Genomic DNA, 20,360 nt, shown 5'->3' with positions numbered 1-20,360 from the left:
AGGGCAAAAGATTTCCCCAACACGGGCTACGATAAAATGCCACGACCTTGCGACATGGCTATGGTCGAGCCTGCCAAAACTACACAGGTGTGCGACACGCCCGTGTGGAAGACCCGTAGTTGAAACTGAGAAACTAGCATGGGTGTGCAACACGCCCGTGTCTAACACTCATGGTCGAACCTATTAAATTAACACGGGCATAGAGCTTGAACATACGGGCGTGGGAGAAGCGAACAAAACTAGACACGGCCGTGAAACACGATCGTGTTAACCCAAACGCCCGATAAACACGGGCGTGTACTAAATGTCAAACGCGCCCAAATTTGAAATTCATGAATCACACGGGCTGAAATTAGGGAACACGAGCATGTGCCATGGCCGTGTGCCCCAAAATCTATAAATACCCTGCACTATTCACTTTCTTCCCCATTCAAAAACCCTAACCCTAGCTGCTGCAACTGCACATGGCCCCCTGCAACACCCGTGCGTCGCCTTCAACTTCGTTTTTGACGCCTAAACTCTCTCCCTTAGCGTTTGTTTACTCTCTTCACTTCTATTCTGCTGAGTACTAATGCTTATTATTACAATAATTTCCATTTCTTTTAAACTATCTTCCATTTTTGTTCATTACTTTATCATTTAGTTTGTGCCTTTAGTTAGTTATTATACATTGCATGTTAAATAAAGCAATTAGGAAACTTCACACCCATGATTTTACCATGCTCATTCTCATGATATTCCTACGAACAATATCTCTAATGTAATTTGCATTGTTCAATTATGTCTTATACATTTCATGTTGCTAGGAAAGAATCATTCTTTTACACATGCCATTAATACATACAATGACAAAGTCACGAAATTATTATATTAGTTATGTTGGTTGTGGCTGAAAGTTTGCTTTTTAATTGGAAATTGTATTCCTTTTACTTCGACCACTCATCAAAATGGCTTGATGATTCTAATCGTAGGTACTGTGTCATCATCAAGAGGAAAGAAAACCACTATACCTGCTTCGAAGAAGAGGAAGGGAGCGTCCTCTTCCGTGGGCCCAACCGCAAAAATTTGCCACCCTCTCCTATAGTTTCCCCGAGGGCCCCAGGAAGAATTGTTCCAAATACTTCGGGCCGCTGCATCGACTGGGTTGCTATAGAGCAAGTCCAGATGGCTGACGCGATTCGGGCTCTCCTAACCACTGACCCTTGGGAGCTATTTTTTGGGATTATCGAGCCTACATACCTCGAGCTCACGATGGAACTATGCTCAACGTCCATGTCCAGACCGTAATGACAAGGTATGATGATCCCGACACGGTCTAGTTTCGCCTAGGTGGATTAATGCACCAGCTAAGCGTCCTAGAGTTCGGTGCTGCTCTAGGCCTATATACGGAGGAGTTTCGAGAGGAGAATGAACTACATACTCTCAGTTGCCACATACATTTCTCTCCCTCGAAGTGCTAGCACACGTTGGCCCCTAGCACGGCCTCGTACGATCATAACCGCTCCAAGGCATCAATTCTCCCACCATCCCTGAGGTACTTACACGCTATTTTAGCTCACACGATTACAAGGAGGTGAGAGAGCACTGGTGTCGTCAATACCCACGACGTCTACTTCTTATTGTGCATGTAACAAGGGCACGTCACCGACCTTACCTATTTCATCGCGCTTGCGATTCAGCACCAGACAGAGCGGCATCGGAAGGGGGTCATCTCCATTGGCCCCTACGTGACTAGGCTGGCACGACACTTTGGGCTCCTCAATACCGCGGCCCAAGAATCATCCCTCACCCTCATCGGCCAGATGTCTCCACAGGGCATCTCGAGCATGCTTAGCATGAGGATGATCGAGAGGCGCCGAGGAACCTACCCTCACAGTATTGTCCTGCGCAATCTACTGAGGAGGAGGCCTATGAGGACATTCCTGACGATGTCCCCCCACAGCACGAGGACCCACCGACTCAGCCACCACCACCCTCTCATGTGGCAGCTTCATATGCTGACATCTCTGAGCAGATTTGATCATCAGTGTTTTCAATGATTTGACAACATTGATGCTACTCTACAGCAGATTTGTCAGCACCTCCACATCTCATCACCAGTCCCACCTCGCGAACCATCCAGCGATGAAGATGTTTAGAAATATTTATTTATTGTTTTTAATTTTTATTAAAACTATTTTTTATTGTTGTTAGATTTTAGAATTTTATTTTTAATTATTAATTTCGGTTATTTCTTTTCGAGTGCTTATTCTTCCTAATATCCCCTAAAAAGTTCCCGATTTTACCACAATGATATAGAGCTCTTAAGCTCATCATCACATAGGAACTAAAACTCCACCGAGAAATGTTCTCCACGACTGCCATGTTTTTCTCGACCACAACCATAGCCACCACCAGATATAATATTCTTTTGGCGCAGGACTTATGGCCTAATGAACCTCTATGACCGCTGGAGTATCATCCTTCACTCTCGAACCGATCACTCACCAAAACTCTAAGTTCGAGGAATTCATCATACAAGAAGTTTCACTTCTCTCCCTATCTTATTTTTATACTCTAACATCTATCTTTTTACATTGAGGGCAATGTACATCTTAAGTATGGGGGGTATTTATTTCATTATCAAAAAAATCCCTAAATAATCATCTTGTTCTCTTGAAAAACTCTCATATCGCATTTAGGATAAATTTCAATTAATTTATGATTTTGATTGATATATCTTGAATTAAAATATTGGAATTTATGCATTGATTATTTAAACTTTAAGACATTAGAGAATCAAGCATGATAAGTTAATTTTTAAGAAATTAAAATTATAGGTTGCTTCCCCAAGTCTAGGTATTACTTTGAATTAGAATTCACGAGTCTAAACATCAAAAAGCCATAATTTTTGTGAGATTTTTTAGCCTTTTCAGCATCTAATAACTCTTTCATGCTCACTTTCATTATTTTTTTGAGTGCGTTAGTATTGAACTATTATTCTAGAACTTGCTTGATTATGCATGTCGAGACCACACAATTTGATTTGATATGTCAAAATGATTAAGGCACTTAGGATTAACCCACTCATGCCATGAAAAGCCTACCTCCACGATTAACCCCTAGTAAACCCCCTTGAGCCTAACAAGCCATTTCTTATATTACACTTAATATTAACCTTTAACCTATTATTGTTGAAATCCCCTAAATTAATCCCTATTTTTGTCGAGATTTGAGTTGAATGGACTGCCTAGCTATGTTTTGTTCTTAATATTTAGTCTATATTAATTTGACTTGTTCTTAAAAAAAAACTATGTATACATATCTGTACTTTCATATTTTGAGAGAAGCTCTACTGTATGCAAGTGAAGATTACGCAAGTGAAGATTAACTCTTTTTCTAGTTAGGCAAAATTTTCAATTCAATCTCGATTCTAACCCTTTCTTTCAACTTATGACCACACCCCCTAACCAAGCCTCATTACAACCCTCTAAAGACCTTTTGATTGATGTATCATCTTAAATTATAGTGGTGGAGATTTGATTTTCATGCAAGCCTATGGTATTGACTTTCCATTATTGACTATTGAGTGCTTCCTTTATTGACCTTAAAACACCTCGAGTGATTTGAGTGAATCTTTAGTGAGGATGTAAAACTCTATGATATTTTGAATTAAAGGTAATTACTTAGATGAGGGAAGACACCTATGTTTTCGGAATAAAATGCTCAACTTGGAATGATTGAAACTTTTATGTTCTTTTAGTTGAATTCTCAATGTATGATTACTTATGGATTAATGTGAGATATTATAGATAGAAATTATAAGTTGAGAAGGATAAATTTTGCTTATGAGTTGAGAATTTTGCTTGAGGACAAACAAATGCTTAAGTGTAGGGGTATTTGATAAACCGTAAATTTATACATATTTTTACCCCATGTTTAATGCATTTTATGGATGATTTCTTATTAGAATTGGTGAATTCAATGCTCTTAATGCTTTAATTTCATGTTTTATACTTAGAAGAGCATAGGAGAGCAAAAGGAACAAGAAACGAGCCAAAAATGGAGAAAATGGGCCAAAGTACGAAATCAACACGGCCTGGACCTCCTCACACAGGCAGACCAAGCGGCCGTGTCAATCTGGAAAAATTGGAGCACGACTCACACGGGCATAGCACATGCCCGTGCCATTCTAACAGGCTCAAACACGGCTTGAGGTAATCGTACACGGACATGTCACACGGGCGTGTCCCTGCCGAGCCCAAGTTGAGTCCAATTAGGAAAAGGCTAATTTTGAGGGCTTCTAGGCATTCCAAAGCCTATAAATACACCCTAGAGTAGGAAGAAATGAGACGGAGAAGGGGGTAAGGAATTACCCCAAGGAAGCCGATTGATCCATCTCAGAAGTCGGATTCATCATTGAACGGACTGGGATGTATTTTGATGCAGGAAGGCAAAGTCATTGCTTATGCTTCGAGACAGTTAAAGTTGCATGAAAAGAACTATTCGACGCACAACCTTGAGTTAGCTGCGATAATGTTTACTTTGAAGATTTGGCCCCACTATCTGTTTGGTGAGAAATGACACGTATATTCTGATCATAAGAGTTTGAAATATCTGATGACTAAGAAATATCTGAATTTGCAACAGACAAGATGGCTAGAACTATTAAAAGACTATGAACTTGTTATTGACTATCATCTCTGAAAAACAAATGTTGTTGCTGATGCTTTGAGCCAAAAATCATTGTTTGCATTGCATCGATGAATGCTCATTTGGTTGTGTCCGTTGATGGTTCGATTTTACTGAATTTAAAGCAAGACCATTGTTCTTACAACAGATTATTGATGGTCAAAAAGTTGATAATGAGATTATAATAAAATGAGCTCAGTGTGATCTAGATTTTGTTTAGAATTTAGAGTTGATAAAGATGATTACTTGGGATTCCGAGAACGAATTTGCGTTTCGAGAAATCCAGAATTGATTCAGATGATTTTAAATAAATCTCACAACAGTTGTTTATCTGTTCATCCGGGTAGTACGAAAATGTATAATGATCTAAAACAACTTTATTAGTGGCCTGGTGTGAAGTGTGATATCTCTAAATTTGTTGCGAAATGCTTAATTTGTTAGCAAGTTAAAGCTGAACAGCAAGTGCCATCTGGTTTGTTACAACCGATTATGATTCCGGAGTGGAAATGGGATACAGTGACGATTGATTTTGTTTTTGGGTTTGCCCCTATCTTCGAGAACGAAAGATGCAATCTGGGTTGTAGTTGATTGATTAACAAAATCAACCCATTTTATTCCGGTACGATCCGGTTACTCACTTGATAAGTTAGCTGAGTTATACATTTTCGATATTATGAGATTTCATGGTGTGCCATTCTCTATTGTGTTAGATAGAGATCCGAGATTCACATTGCGATTTTGGAAGAAATTGTAAGATACTCTGGGTACGAAATTGCTTTCAGTACTATTTTTCACCCGCATATGGATGGTCGACCCGAGTAGATTATTCAAATACTCAAGGATATGTTGAGATGTTGTATTCTTGAGTTTGAAGGTATGTAGGAATAGTATTTACCTTTGATTGAATTCGCTTATAATAACAATTTTCAATCGAGCATCAAAATGGCACCGTACGAAGCCTTATATGGTCGCAAATGTCGTACACCTTTGTATTGGACTAAACTCAGCGAGAATAAGATCACGGGGTTAACTTGATAAAAGAGACTGAACAGAAAGTAAAAGTGATCCAAGATAGTCTGAAAGCAGCTTTCGATCGTCAAAAACCATATGCAGATTTGAAACGAAAAGTTGTTGAATTGAGATCGGCGATAAAGTGTTTCTAAAAGTATCCCCGTGGAAGAAAGTACTTCGGTTTGGTAGAAAAAGAAAATTGAGTCTGAGGTTCATTGGGCCATATAAGATTATCGAATGTATCGGACCGATTCCATATAGATTGTTGTTGCCACCAGAGCTAGAAAAGATTCACAATGTATTTCAAATATAGATGCTTTGGCGATACAGATCCGGTCCTTCACATGTGATTCCTCCGTCTGAGATTGAGATTTAGTCTGGTATGAATTTCAATGAAGAACTGTAACACCCAAAACCTAGCCTAGACTTATGGCTGAATCGGGCAATGTCACATTGGAGTGCTTTTCGAAAATTTGCTCTTGCTCATGTAAACCCGTTTGGGAATTTAAGGCCTCTTTGTTAGAACTCAAATCAAAATAGCTATCTATTATTCATTTTAAATTTTTATTACTTTCAAAACATTTTTTGTTACGGAAGCATTTCAAAAGTGTTGAGAAAACGTAGTGTTTCGGAAACAGTTATCGTTTAGGAAAACCGCAGTCTACTTCTAACAGATAAAAATTATAATAACAAAAATCCCAAATTAAAAGCTAGAAAATTAGAGAGGTCTTATTACATAATTTAAAACCCAAATCGTAATCTAAAAGCAAATAAATGCCAAGTAAAAGAAAACAGGAGCAGTAGTGTGGCCATCTCCGAGTCCATCGCAGCATCGATCGTCCTAAGGATTACCTGTACGGTTAGACAGATGGGTGAGTTTACGAAAACTCAGTGTGTAATCCCAATAATAAACAAAAAGTGAACAATGCAGTCTGGCCCTAAGCCCATAACAATAACAGTTCAATGCAATAATGCAACCCATCCCAATCCAGCCACACACCACTCCGTACCAAGAACACATCATGTGGGGAAAAAGTCGACCCACCCAGCCAACCCACCAATATCATAGCAAAACTGTTAGTATCAGTATATGGCACAGAGCCATGAGTAGCGGCTTGAAGCCATCAGTACCGGCACAAAGCCATCAATAGTGGCCCAAAACCATCAATAGTGGCACAAAGCCATAAATATCGCAGCAATGCTGCCAGTAGTAGTAATGCAACAAAGCTGTCGATAATAGGCTTTAAGCCATCAGCAGGTCCACATTTGTCTTGTGCGACCCGCGCAACCTTAGGTCCACAGTTGTCTTGTATGACCCGTGTGACCATAACAGTACATTACACTTCCTCCAAAGCATGTAAACCCATCCCCATGCAAAATGTCATGTCATAAATCATACATATATGAAAAATGTCAAACTCAGAAAGAACAGTCAAATCATAGCACAAACCAGTCATTTACCCTCGAGGGGTAAAATAGTCATTTTACCCTATAGGGGAATTTTGGTCATTTTACCTGCCTTGGGGTCTAGGTACTCTCATCGATCCATCAGATGGTCTACAGTCACCTCGAGTGACCCGTATAACCTTAACAGTTCTAACAGTGTTAATGGACCAAAGGCCCATTATGAGACCCAAGTAGGCCCACATGCGCGTGTGGCCGATCAAGCCCAAAATTTACCATGGCCATACAACCTACGCAGCCCAATCTAGAAATTGCCACATACCGTTGATTTTGTCCATGTGGAGCCCTCGAGCCAATTGGGGCCACACGGTCCATTTTGCCCCATCGTGGCCAAGAATGGCCCAAACCCATGGGAACACCCATGGTGGCCTCTACAGTCTAACACTCACGTTTCGCGGGCTCGGTTCACCACATGCTTATTCGCACACCCATGTGGCCAAATGTCCATCCTTTTGGCTTTTCGACTTTTGCCGATCTACAATCTATTCAGTGTGTGAATACACACCTGCTAAATGAGAACCTATGATCAACCATAACCCCTCATTAGTCTCAAACCCTTGTTAATTCAATACCATAATATTGAAACCGCTGCAACTGAAACATCTACTTACCAAACAATGATCGCAACCTTCCCTTCCTCTAACTCCACGTACTCCTTGCAAAAGCTTTACCTTCACAAGAATAGTTAACCAAATCATCAAACTCCATAACCCTACTTAATTGTGCCTAGGATTAATGTACTTACCAATAGAGAAGGTACCACTTGTAGGGACAGGGTAATCGGCTAAGCACCCTGATTACAAAAATCGAGCCCCTAATAACAATCGCATAAACAAGGAATTCAAAAGGTGTTAAATGAATACTACCCATGGTAGGAAACAGGCGGCCTAAGAGATACCAAAACCCAAATATTTGAGAAGAAACCAAATGAGATTCGACTAAGGGGGAAAACAAACCATATAACACTTACCCCACAAGTCAAAGGAATTTCAGCAGCACTTTAGCAAGAATCGGCCAAGGGAAAGATAAGAGGAGAAGGGAGAAAATAACTAGTCCTTGAAAATTTTGGCTACCTAAAGACAGAGGGCAATTGGTTCGAAGAATAGAGAAGAATAAGTGAACACTACTTAGGGTATTTGGCCAACAAAGAAAGAGAAGGAATTATTTGGTCTGCCAAAGAATAGGGAAATGAAGAATGAAATCGGGAAAAGGAGTATTTGGCTTTAGAGAAGAGGGGACAAAGAAGAAGGAAAAAAAGAAAAGTAAGATGTCACTTTAGGTATTCGGCCAAAGAATAGAACAAAAGGCTGAGAGGTTTTCAAGAGTCCTCGAATAGAGCCAAAACAAAACAAAAGAAGTAAAATTGCCAACCCGAGGTATTGAAACAAAAATAACCTATGGTTAGCTAACACCAAAATGGTACCCCAAAAGCCTATTGCCAAATTTTATTTACCAAAAACACTTCACAAATTTGTTCAACCTTCAACACCCTAAACACCTCCCCACTCCCTTCACAACTGGACACTCAAAGGTAGTCTAGAGTCCCCATTCGGCACAACATCTACTTATCCTTCAACTCCCCACAATTTCCTCCTAAAATCTCTCCTCAAATCTCTCCTCAACTCCCTCCTACAACCCCTCCATGACGAATTCAAACTCCACTCCACTTTGCAGCGTTTCAATCAAACTCTACTAACTCCCATAGCCAACAGTAAAAATAATCTCCATTTGCACAAGTAGAGATTCGAACCTCAGACCAACAGCATATACAACACGCCACTTATCACTAGATCAGTAGGCTTATTATTTCATACCTTACCAAATTTTATTTATAACCCTACTGACCAAAGATAGGGGTTTTATCCTTAAAAACCAAAATTTTGTAGAAGCAGGACTTGAACCCATGACTTCTCAGGCACTTCCAGAGCACACAACCACTAAGCCAAACACTCAATTGTGTCACTTCCTTGCACAATTAAATATTTATGAGCAGTCTCTTAACTGCACCCACTCGAGACTAAACCTTCTAGCGCAAAATTTGGGGCGTTACAATTCACGCCTCCTTAAAGAAATTTCATCCTCGAAATTTCCTATTATCTAAACAGGTGCACAACCCAGACTACACCACTACGTTGTCGCTGCGCACTTTGACCCCAATAACACTTTCACACTTTAACTTGATCTTGAAATCTCTTACACACACCCAAACATCTAACTATTGGAGCAGATAGATATCACCCGCATATAATTTCTATATCCCAATCACCACACCCAAATCAAGCATACTTAACTTAAAAGTGACTTGGCAATCCCGAACCCGATGCTCCTTTGACCCGCATCTGAGACATGCTCCTAACTTCCTTCCGCATTCCCCCGAATGATACCCTTTATAATGCTCACAAGCTGGAAAGTTCGGACGCATTCTAACACGTTTCATAGAATGAGGCTCCAGCCTTAAAGAATTGTGATCTCTCTTCTTCTTACAATCCAAGCACCTACCCTGAAGCGTTTCACCAATCTCCTTAACTCTGGCCTCAAACACTTCTTCTAGCACCTCCCTTACTAATCGAGTTAGTGCCTCAGTACCAAGTTTCGGGTTATCACTATCCAAAGTTTCTGAACTTACCCTGACCTCCGTCTCCTGAGCAATCTCATGATCTCGTGAAACAAGCAACCCATTGCGACCTTGCTTTCCTTCGGAATCCATATCAGTTCTGTTGTTAACTTAAAAATCTACATATCTAAAACACACACAGAATAAATACAAAATCTAAATTCCAGTGTTTCAGTATACTCTAACTAAGTCTAATATCTAAAGAAATCACAATATTTCTATTTACTGCATTTCAGTGAAAATAAGCAACAGTTTCAGAATGACTAATAGGATCGGCACGGAGACTCGATGTACTATACATTTAAAATATCCTTTTAAAACAGTTCAAATCGTTTTAAAACAGTTCTTTTAGAATTTTAAATTTTTGGAAGAAACCCAAATCCACAGTCGAGTTTTGTAATCTGGCTCTGATAACACTAAATGTAACACCCCAAACCCGACCTAGACGTTATGGCCGAATTTGGCGATGTCACATTGGAGTGCTTTGCGAAAATTTCCTCTTGCTCATGTAAACCCGTTTGGGAATTTAAGGCCTCTTTGTTAGAACTTAAAACAAAATAGCTATCTGTTATTCATTTTAAATTGTTATTACTTTCAAAAAATTATTTGTTGTAAAAGAATTTCAAAATTATTTCTAAAATGTAGTGTTCTGAAAACAGTTATCATTTAGGAAAATCGCACTCTACTTCTAACATATATAAATTATAATAACAAAAATCCCAAATTAAAAGCTAGAAAATTAGAGAGGCCTTATTACATAATTTAAAACCCAAATCATAATCTAAAAGCAATTAAACGCCAAATAAAATAAAACAGGAGCAGTAGTATGGCCATCTCCAAGTCCCTCGCAGCACTGATCCGCCTAAAGATTACCTGCACAGTTAGACAGATGGGTGAGTTTATGAAAACACAGTTTGTAATCCCAATAATAAACAAACAGTGAACAATGTCGTCTGGGCCTAAGCCCATATCAATAACAATTCAATGCAATAATGCAACCCATCTCAATCCAGCCAACACACCACTCCGTACCAGCAACACACCATGTGGGGACAAAGTCGACCCACCCAGCCAACCCACCAATATCGCAGCAAAGCTGCCAGTAACAGTAACGCAGCAAGCTGCCAGTATCAGTATATGGGACAAAGCCATAAGTAGCGGCTCGAAGCCATCAGTAGTGGCAAAAAGCCATGAATAGTGGCACAGAGCCATCAATAGTGGCACAAAGCCATAAATATCGCAGCAATGCTGCTAGTAGTAGTAACACAACAAAGCTGCTAGTAATAGGCTTTAAGCCATCAGCAGGTCCACATTCGTTTTGTACGAGCCGTGCAACCTTAGGTCCACAGTCGTCTTGTGCGACCCGTTCGACCATAGAAGTACAGTACACTTCCTCCAAAGCATATAAACCTATCCCCATGCAAAATGTCATGTCATAAATCATACATATATGCAAAATGTCATACTCAGAAAGAACAGTCAAATCATAGCACAAATCAATCATTTATCCTCGAGGGGTAAAAGTCATTTTACCCTATAGGGGTATTTTGGTCATTTTACTTGCCTTGGGGTCTAGCTACACTTATCGACCCATCAGAAGGTCTGCAGTAGACTCAAGTAACTTGTATAACCTTAACAGTCCTGATAGTGTAAATAGGCCCAAGGCATATTATGCAGCCCAAGTAGGCCCGCATGCTCGTGTAGCCCATCAAGCCTAAAATTTACCACGACCATACGAACTACGCATCCCAATCTAGTAATTACCACATACCGTTGATTTTATTCGTGTAGAGCACGCGAGCCAATTCGGCCCACACGGCCCGTTTTGGCCCATCGTGGCCAACCCAATCCACGGGAACGCCCATGGTGGCCTCTACAATCTAACACTCACGTTTTGTGGGCTCGGTTCACCACATGCGCATTCGCACACCAATGTGGCCAAAAGTCCATCCTTTCGACTTTTTTACTTTTTCCAATCTACAGTCTATTCAGTGTGTGAATACACACCTGCTAAATGAGAACCTATGATCAACCAACCCCTCATTAGTCTCAAACCCTTGTTAATTCAATACCATAATATTGAAATTGTTGCAATCAAAACATCTACTTACCAAAAAATAATCGCAACCTTCCCTTCCTCTAACTCTACGTACTCTTCCCAAAAACTTTACCTTCACAAGAACAGTTAACCAAATCATCAATCTCCATAACCCCACTTAATTGTACCTAGGATTAATGTACTTACCAATAGAGAAGGTACCACTTGCAGGGACAGGGTAATTGGCTAAGCACCCTGATTACAAAAATCGAGCCCCTAATAACAATCGCACAACTTACCCCATAAGTCAAAAGAATTTCAGTAGCACTTCAGCAAGAATCGGCCAATGGAAAGATAAGAGGAGAAGGGAGAAAATAACTAGTCCTTAACAATTTTGGCTACCCAAAGATAGAGGGCAATCGGTTTGGATAACAGAGAAGAATAAGTGAACACTACTTAAGGTTTTTGGCCAGCAAAGAAAGAGAGGGAATAATTTGGCTTGCCAAAGAACAGAGGAAGGAAGAATGAAATTGGGAAAAGGAGTATTCGAATTTAGAGAAGAGGGGACAAAGAAGAAGGAAAAAAATGAAAAGTAAGATGTCACTTTAGGTATTCGGCCAAAGAAAAGAACAAAAGGCTGAGAGGTATTCAGGAGTCTTCGACTAGAGCCAAAACAAAACAAAAGAAGTAAAATTACGAACCCGATGTATTGAAACGAAAATGACCTACGGTTAGCTAACACCAAAATGACACCCCAAAAGCCTATAGCCAAATTTTCTTGACCAAAAACACTTTACAAATTTGTTCAGCCTTCAACACCCTAAACACCTCCCCACTCCCTTTACAACTGAACACTCAAAGGGAGTTTAGAGTTCCCATTCAACAAAACATCCACTTACCCCTCAACTCCCCACAATTTCCTCTTAAAATCTCTCCTCATATCTCCCCTCAACTCCCTCCTACAATCCGTCCATGACCAATTCAAACTCCACTCCACTTTGTAGTATTTCAGTCAAACTCTACTACCTCCCATAGCCAACAGTAAAAATAATCTCCATTTGCACAAGCAGAGATTCGAACCTCAGACCAATAGCATATACAACACGCCACTTACCACTAGATCAATAGGCTTTTTATGTCATACCTTACTAAATTTTATTTATAACCCTACTTGTAACACCCCTTACCGGTACCCGAGACTGGGATCAAGTACGAGGCGTTACTAGACATGTACTCGAACATTTTTAGGAAATACGGGTTATAAAATTTTGTTCCAATTTGGACCCAGTCAAACAACATCTTAGTGTCCCTATTATGGGCCTACGGGGCCCAAAACATAAACTAAGAAAAGTCAGAGACTAAACTGAGGAATTGAGAAAGTTCTTGAAAAATTTTCTAAGTTAAGCCTCACATGCCTGTGTAGAGGCAATGCACATGGCCGTGTGCTTTGGGACATGCCCGTGTCCCCTACCCGTGTGGAATTAATTGAATTTATTTTCTATTTCGAACTGACAGGGGTTTTCACACGGCCAAGCACACGCCCGTGTCCTTCACACGACCTAGACACGCCCGTGTGGTGACCAGTGTCCAAATACTCAAGCATTTTGTTTATGACATCAGCATGCATTTAGGGGCATACGGCTAAGACACACACCCGTGTGCTAGGCCGTGCCCTCCACACGATTGAGACACACGACTGTGTCTCCACCCATGCGTTTACTACCATGCATTTTAACTTAATATTTTTAGGTGCAGGGGACACATGGCCATTTCACATGCCCATGGGGTGGTTCGTGTGTCACACACGGCCTAGAAACACGTCCGTGTGTCCACCCATGTGGACCTTGTTAGGCTATTTTCCAAGCCTTAGGTCACCCTTTAATAACCATATCGTGTTATAGTTTTCAATAACACTTAACATTGTCTAATTATACTTTAAAATTACCCTAATATGCCTCATTGCATGTAAACCTCATCTCATCAGTTTTTATACATGCTAGGTTGTCCCTTTTATCTTAAGGATTTCCATGACTTGTGACTCAATTAAGATTGGCTCGTTATCTTAACTCATTGCCAAAATTGTGGCCTAACCACCCTATGAGATTTGGTCATGCTACATATGACCTATTATAATACACCATATTTAATCATCACAAGAACATTAGAATATAACATGCACAATTTGGTAAGTCATAACCTACACCAACCTGAGCCAATTTCCATGGTCATATACAAGTGAATATGTATACTTTTATAAGCCTTCATATTGGTTAGTCAAATGACACATATAACAAAATAAAAAAAGGCCTATACATGCCATTGAACAAAATAAGAGTATCTATATACCAAAGATAGACAAGATGGTAGTGTATTGACTCTCCAACCGTCTCCCAATCTTCGTTAGTCCACAAGCTCTGTAAGACAGGGAAAAGAAAGGGATAATCATTTACATGCTTAGTAAGCCCAAATAACTAGAAAGTAAACATACTGATTAATTAGCATGCATCCATATTAGGCAATAAAACCAACAAACATGAAATAGTTTCCCGATCACATGCACTCAAACAACAAGTTAGTTTCATAACAATGCACCATGTAATTTGACTTAGATGAGCTGATCATTCAACTTTTTCATTTTTATATCTTATGTTAATCCTGTTGATTTTCTTGGAAGTCTCGATGGATTATCCATTTACCGTCAAGTCATAAGAGCGATCATCTCAAGTATGCACTCCCGCGAACCTCACATTATACAGCGGGATTACCAGTCCAAGTTAAATCCCCCCCAATGTAAACTCATAGGGTGATGTCGAGATTACCAGTCCAGGTTAAATCCCTTGCAGCGACAAACACCCATAATGAGCTTGGATCTGAATTACAAATCCAGGCTAAATTCAGACCCTAGTCGGATTACCCATCTGGGCTAAATCCACAATGCACACATATTCTTCGGGAGATCGATCACTCAAAGAACACCCATCTGGGCTAGATCCTTCCTATGTTTAAGATCAACAGATTACCCATCCAGGCTAAATCCTTTTTTACATCACATGCAGGATCTCAAGTCATGTAAGCCATGGTTTATCCATCGAATTTCCCTTTTTGACTTCAACCGGGACATTTATTATCATTTCATTATTATTAACATACTTCTTGGATTTTCATGCCATCATTATAACCAATTATCATACATTCATAACACATGTAACTAGGCATATTAATAGTTTCTTAAAGTTATTCAAATTTACCTGGTATCCGTTTTGGTTTTGCGTCTCGGTTATTCTGAAACCTTTCATTTTCCTCGATCGACCTCTGAAATTTGTTCCTCGGGGTCTATAACAATAAAAATGAATCATTAATACCTCACATTATTCTTTTCGAGTCTAAATTTTACCCCCGAACAAAATGACTGTTTTGCCCCTAACCTTTCATATTATTTACGATTTAGTCCCTAGGCTCGTATGATGAAATGCATGAATTTTCTACATTACCCAAGCCTAGTCGAATGTTCTTTCCTCTTATGGAAGCCCACATTTTTCCATTATTTCACATTTCTACCACATATTTTACACCTTTTGCAAAAAGGTCCTTTCAGGGGTTTTTCATGAAAATCACCTAGAAAAAGATGTTTAACACATCCAACTTTCATATTCCTCCATAAATCATCAAAGAATAAACATGTCGCACATGGATCACTTTACATACATAAGCCCTAACTCAAAATATCGGTAGAAATGGAGAGAGTAAGTTATCGGGATTTCAAAAATACAAAGAACATTAAAAAGGGGGCTTGGGAGCACTTACTTTTGAGCTTGAAAATGTTGAAAACCCTAGCTATGGAGGGCTTGAGAATTTCAGCTGGATGAGGGAGAAGAATGGTTGATTTTTACCTTCATTTTCACATTTTATTTCATTAATTAGCCAAATGACCAAAATACTCTTAAGCCCTTTCTTTAAAATTTTATCCATACATGCCCAGTTTGTCCAAAAACTTAGAAATTGGGAAAATTGCTCTTTAAGAACTTCTAATTAATAAGCTAAAGCAATTTCATACAAATTACTTCTTGAATCCAAGTTTTGCAATTTATTCAATTTGGTCCTTATTTTTTCACATCTTACTCATAGAATTTTCTCATGAAACTTTAACACATGCATATTTTCTAGACCTCATAATAATCATAAAATAAATATTTCAACGTCGAATTTGTGGTCCTGAAACCACTGTTCCAACTAGACCCTATTTTGGGATGTTACACAACTAACCAAAGATAGGGGTTTTATCCTTAAAAACCAAAATTTTGTAGAAGCCAGGTCTTGAACCCATGACTTCTCAAACACTTCCAGAGCACACAACCACTAATCCGAACACTCAATTTTGTCACTTCCTTACACAATTAAATATTTATGTGCAGTCTCCTCACTATACCCACTCGAGACTAAAAACTTCTAGGACCAAAATTCGGGGCGTTACAATTCACCCCTTCTTAAAGAAATTTCATCCTCGAAATTTCCCACTATCAAAATAGTTGCACAACCTAGACTACACCACTACGTTCTCGCTGTGCACTCTGATCCCAATAACACTTACACACTTTAACTTGAACTTGAAATCTCTTACACACACCCAAACATCTAACCATTGGAGTAGATAGATATCACCCGCATACAATTTCTATATCCCAATCACCATACTGAAATAAAGCATAACTGACTTAAAAATGACTTGGCAATCCCGAACGCGATGCTCCTTTGACCCGCATCTGAGACATGCTCCTGACTTCCTCCGGCATTCCCCTGAATGATACCCTTTATAATGCTCACAAGCCGGAAAGTTCAGACATATTCTAACACGTTTCACAGAACGAGGCTCTAGCCTTAAAGAATTATGATCTCTCTTCTTCTTACAATTCAAGCACCTACCCTGAAGCGTTTCACCAATCTCCTTAACTCTGGCCTCAAACACTTCTTCTAGCACCTCCCTTACTAATCGAGTTAGTGCCTCAGTACCAAGTTTCGGGTTATCACTATCCAAAGTTTCTGAACTTACCCTGACCTCCGTCTCCTGAGCAATCTCATGATCTCGTGAAACAAGCAACCTCTTGCGACCTTACTTACCTTCAGAATCCATATCAATTCTATCGTTAACTTAAAAATCTACATGTCCAGAACACACACAGAATAAATACAAAATCTAAATTCCAGTGTTTTAGTATACTCTAACTAAGTCTAATATCTAAAGAAATCACAGTATTTCTATTTACTGCATTTCAGTGCAAACAAGCAATAGTTTCAGAATGACTTACAGGATCGGCGCGGAGACTCGATGTACCACACATTCAGCATATCCTTTCAAAACGATTCAAATTGTTTTAAAATAGTTCTTTTAGAATTTCAAAGTTTTGGAAGAAACCCAAATCCAAAATTGAGTTTTGCAACCTGGCTCTGATACCACTAAATACAACACCCCAATCTCGGCCTAGACGTTATGGCTGAATCTATAATTTCACATTGGAGTGCTTTTCAAAAATTTACTCTTACTCATGTAAACCCGTTTGGGAATTTAAGGCCTCTTTGTTAGAGCTCAAATCAAAATAGCTATCTATTATTCATTTTAAATTTTTATTACTTTCAAAACATTGTTTGTTGCGGAAGAATTTCAAAAGTGTTGCGAAAACGTAGTGTTTTGAAAATAGTTATCATTTAGGAAAACCGCTCTCTACTTCTAAAAGATATAAATTATAAGAACAAAAATCCTAAATTAAAATCTAAAAATTAGAGAGGCTTTATTATATGATTTAAAACCCAAATCGTAATCTAAAAGCAAATAAACGCCAAATAAAAGAAAACATGAGCAGTAGTGTGCCCATATTTGAGTCCCTCGCAGCATCGATCCACCTAAAGATTCCCTGCACATTAGACAGATGGGTGAGTTTACGAAAATTTAGTGTGTAATCCCAATAATAAACAAACAGTGAACAATTCCGTCTAGGCCTAAGCCCATATCAATAACAGTTCAATGCAATAATGCAACCCATCCCAATCCAGCCAACACACCACTCCGTACCACCAGCACACCATGTGGGGACAAAGACAACCCACCCAGCCAACACACCAGTATCACAGCAAAGCTGCCAATAACAGTAACGCGGTAAGTTGCCAGTATCAGTTTATGGCACAAAGCCATGAGTAGCGGCTCGAAGCCATCAGTAGCGGCACGAAGCCATCAATAGTGGCACAAAGCCATAAATATCACAGCAATGCTGCCAGGAGTAGTAACGCAACAAAGCTGCCAATAATAGGCTTTAAGCCATCAGCAGGTCCACAGTCAACTTGTGCGACCTATGCGACCATAGTAGTATAGTATACTTCCTCCAAAGCATAAAAACCCATCCCCATGCAAAATGTCATGTCATAAATCATACATATATGTAAAATGTCATACTCAAAAAGAATAGTCAAATCGTTGCACAAATTAGTCATTTACCCTCAAGGGATAAAGTAGTCATTTTACCCTATAGGGGTATTTTGGTCATTTTACCTGCCTTAGGATCTAGGTGCTCTTATTGACCCATCAGAAGGTCTATAGTCGCCTCGAGTGACTCGTATAACCTTAACGGTCCTAACAGTGTAAATGGGCCCAAGGCCATCATGCAGCCCAAGTAGGCCCACAATCTCGTGTGGCCCATCAAGCCCAAAAATTACCACGGCCATGGGAACTACATAGCCCAATCTAGTAATTACCATGTACCGTTGATTTTATACGTGTGGAGCTCACAAGCCCATTCGGCCCACACGACCCGTTTTGGCCCATCGTGGCCAAGAACGGCCCAAATCCATGAGAACGCCCATGGTAGCCTCTACAGTCTAACACTAACATTTTGTGGGGTCGGTTCACCACATGCGCATTTGCACACCCATGTGGCCAAAAGTCCATCCTTTCGGCTTTTTGGCTTTTCAGCTTTTGCCGATCTACAATCTATTCTGTGTGTGAATACACATCGGCTATGGAGTTGCAACTGAACCACTTCTAAAATGAGAACCTATGATCAACCACAACCCATCATTAGTCTCAAACCCTTGTTAGTTCAATACATAATATTGAAATCGCTGCAATCGAAACATCTACTTACCAAACAATAATCACAACCTTCCCTTCCTCTAACTCCACGTACTCCTTCCAAAAGCTTTACCTTCACAAGAACAGTTAACCAAATCATCAAATTCCATAACCCTAGTTAATTGTACCTAGGATTAATGTACTTACCAATAGAGAAGGTACCACTTTTAGGGACAGGGTAATCGACTAAGCACCCTAATTACAGAAATCAAGCCCCGCCAGAACAAGGAATTAAAAAGGTGTTAGATGAATACTACCCCATGGTAGGAAAGAGAGAAAGCAAACATCGGCATAAGAGATACCAAAAGCCAAATATTTGAGAAGAAACCAAATGAGATTCGAATAAGGGGGAAAAACAAACCGTAGAACACTTACGCAACAAGTGAAAGGAATTTCGGCAGCACTTCAGGAAGAATCGGCCAAGGGGAAAGATAAGAGGATAAGGGAGAAAAAAACTAGTCCTTAACAATTTTGACTACCCAAAGACAGAGGGTAATCGATTTGGAGAACAGAGAAGAAGAAGTGAACACTACTTAGGGTATTCGGCCAACAAAGAAAGAGAGGGAATGATTCGGCCTGTAAAGAACAGAGGGAGGAAGAATGAAAGAGGGAAAAAGAGTATTCAGCTTTAGAGAAGAGGGGACAAAGAAGAAGGAAAAAACCAAAAGTAAGATGTCACATTAGGTATTCGGCCAAAGAAAAGAACAAAAGGCTCAGAGGTTCTTAAGAGTCTTCGACTAGAGCCAAAAAAAAAAGAAGTAAAATTGCCAACCCGATGTATTGAAACCTATGGTTAGCTAACACCAAAACGGTACCCCAAAAGCCTATAGCTGAATTTTCTTGACCAAAATCACTTTAAAAATTTGTTCAGCCTTCAACACCCTAAACACCTTAAAAATTCGTTCAGCCTTCAACACCCTAAACACCTCCCCACTCCCTTTACAACTGAACACTCAAAGGGAGTCTAGAGTCCCCATTTGGCACAACATCTACTTACCCCTCAACTTCCCACAATTTCCTCCTAAAATCTCTCCTCATATCTCTTCTCAACTCCCTCCTACAATCCCTCCATGACCAATTCAAACTCCACTCCACTCTGCAGTGTTTCAGTCAAACTCTACTACCTCCCACAGCCAACAGTAAAAATAATCTCTATTTGTACAAGCAGAGATTCGAACCTCAGACCAATAGCATATACAACACGCCACTTACCACTAAATCAGTAGTCTTTTTATGTCATACCTTACCAAATTTTATTTATAACCCTACTGACCAAAGATAGGGGTTTTATCCTTAAAAACCAAAATTTTGTAGAAGCCATGACTTGAACCCATGACTTCTCAGACACTTCCAAAGCACACAACCACTAAGCCAAGCAGTCAATTGTGTCACTTCATTCCACAATTAAATATTTATGTGCAGTCTCCTAACTGTACCCACGCGAG

The sequence above is a fragment of the Gossypium hirsutum genome, chromosome A01 (assembly GCF_007990345.1).
Source record: "Gossypium hirsutum isolate 1008001.06 chromosome A01, Gossypium_hirsutum_v2.1, whole genome shotgun sequence".
Classification (NCBI taxonomy): domain Eukaryota; kingdom Viridiplantae; phylum Streptophyta; class Magnoliopsida; order Malvales; family Malvaceae; genus Gossypium; species Gossypium hirsutum.
This window is presented reverse-complemented; position numbering follows the sequence as displayed.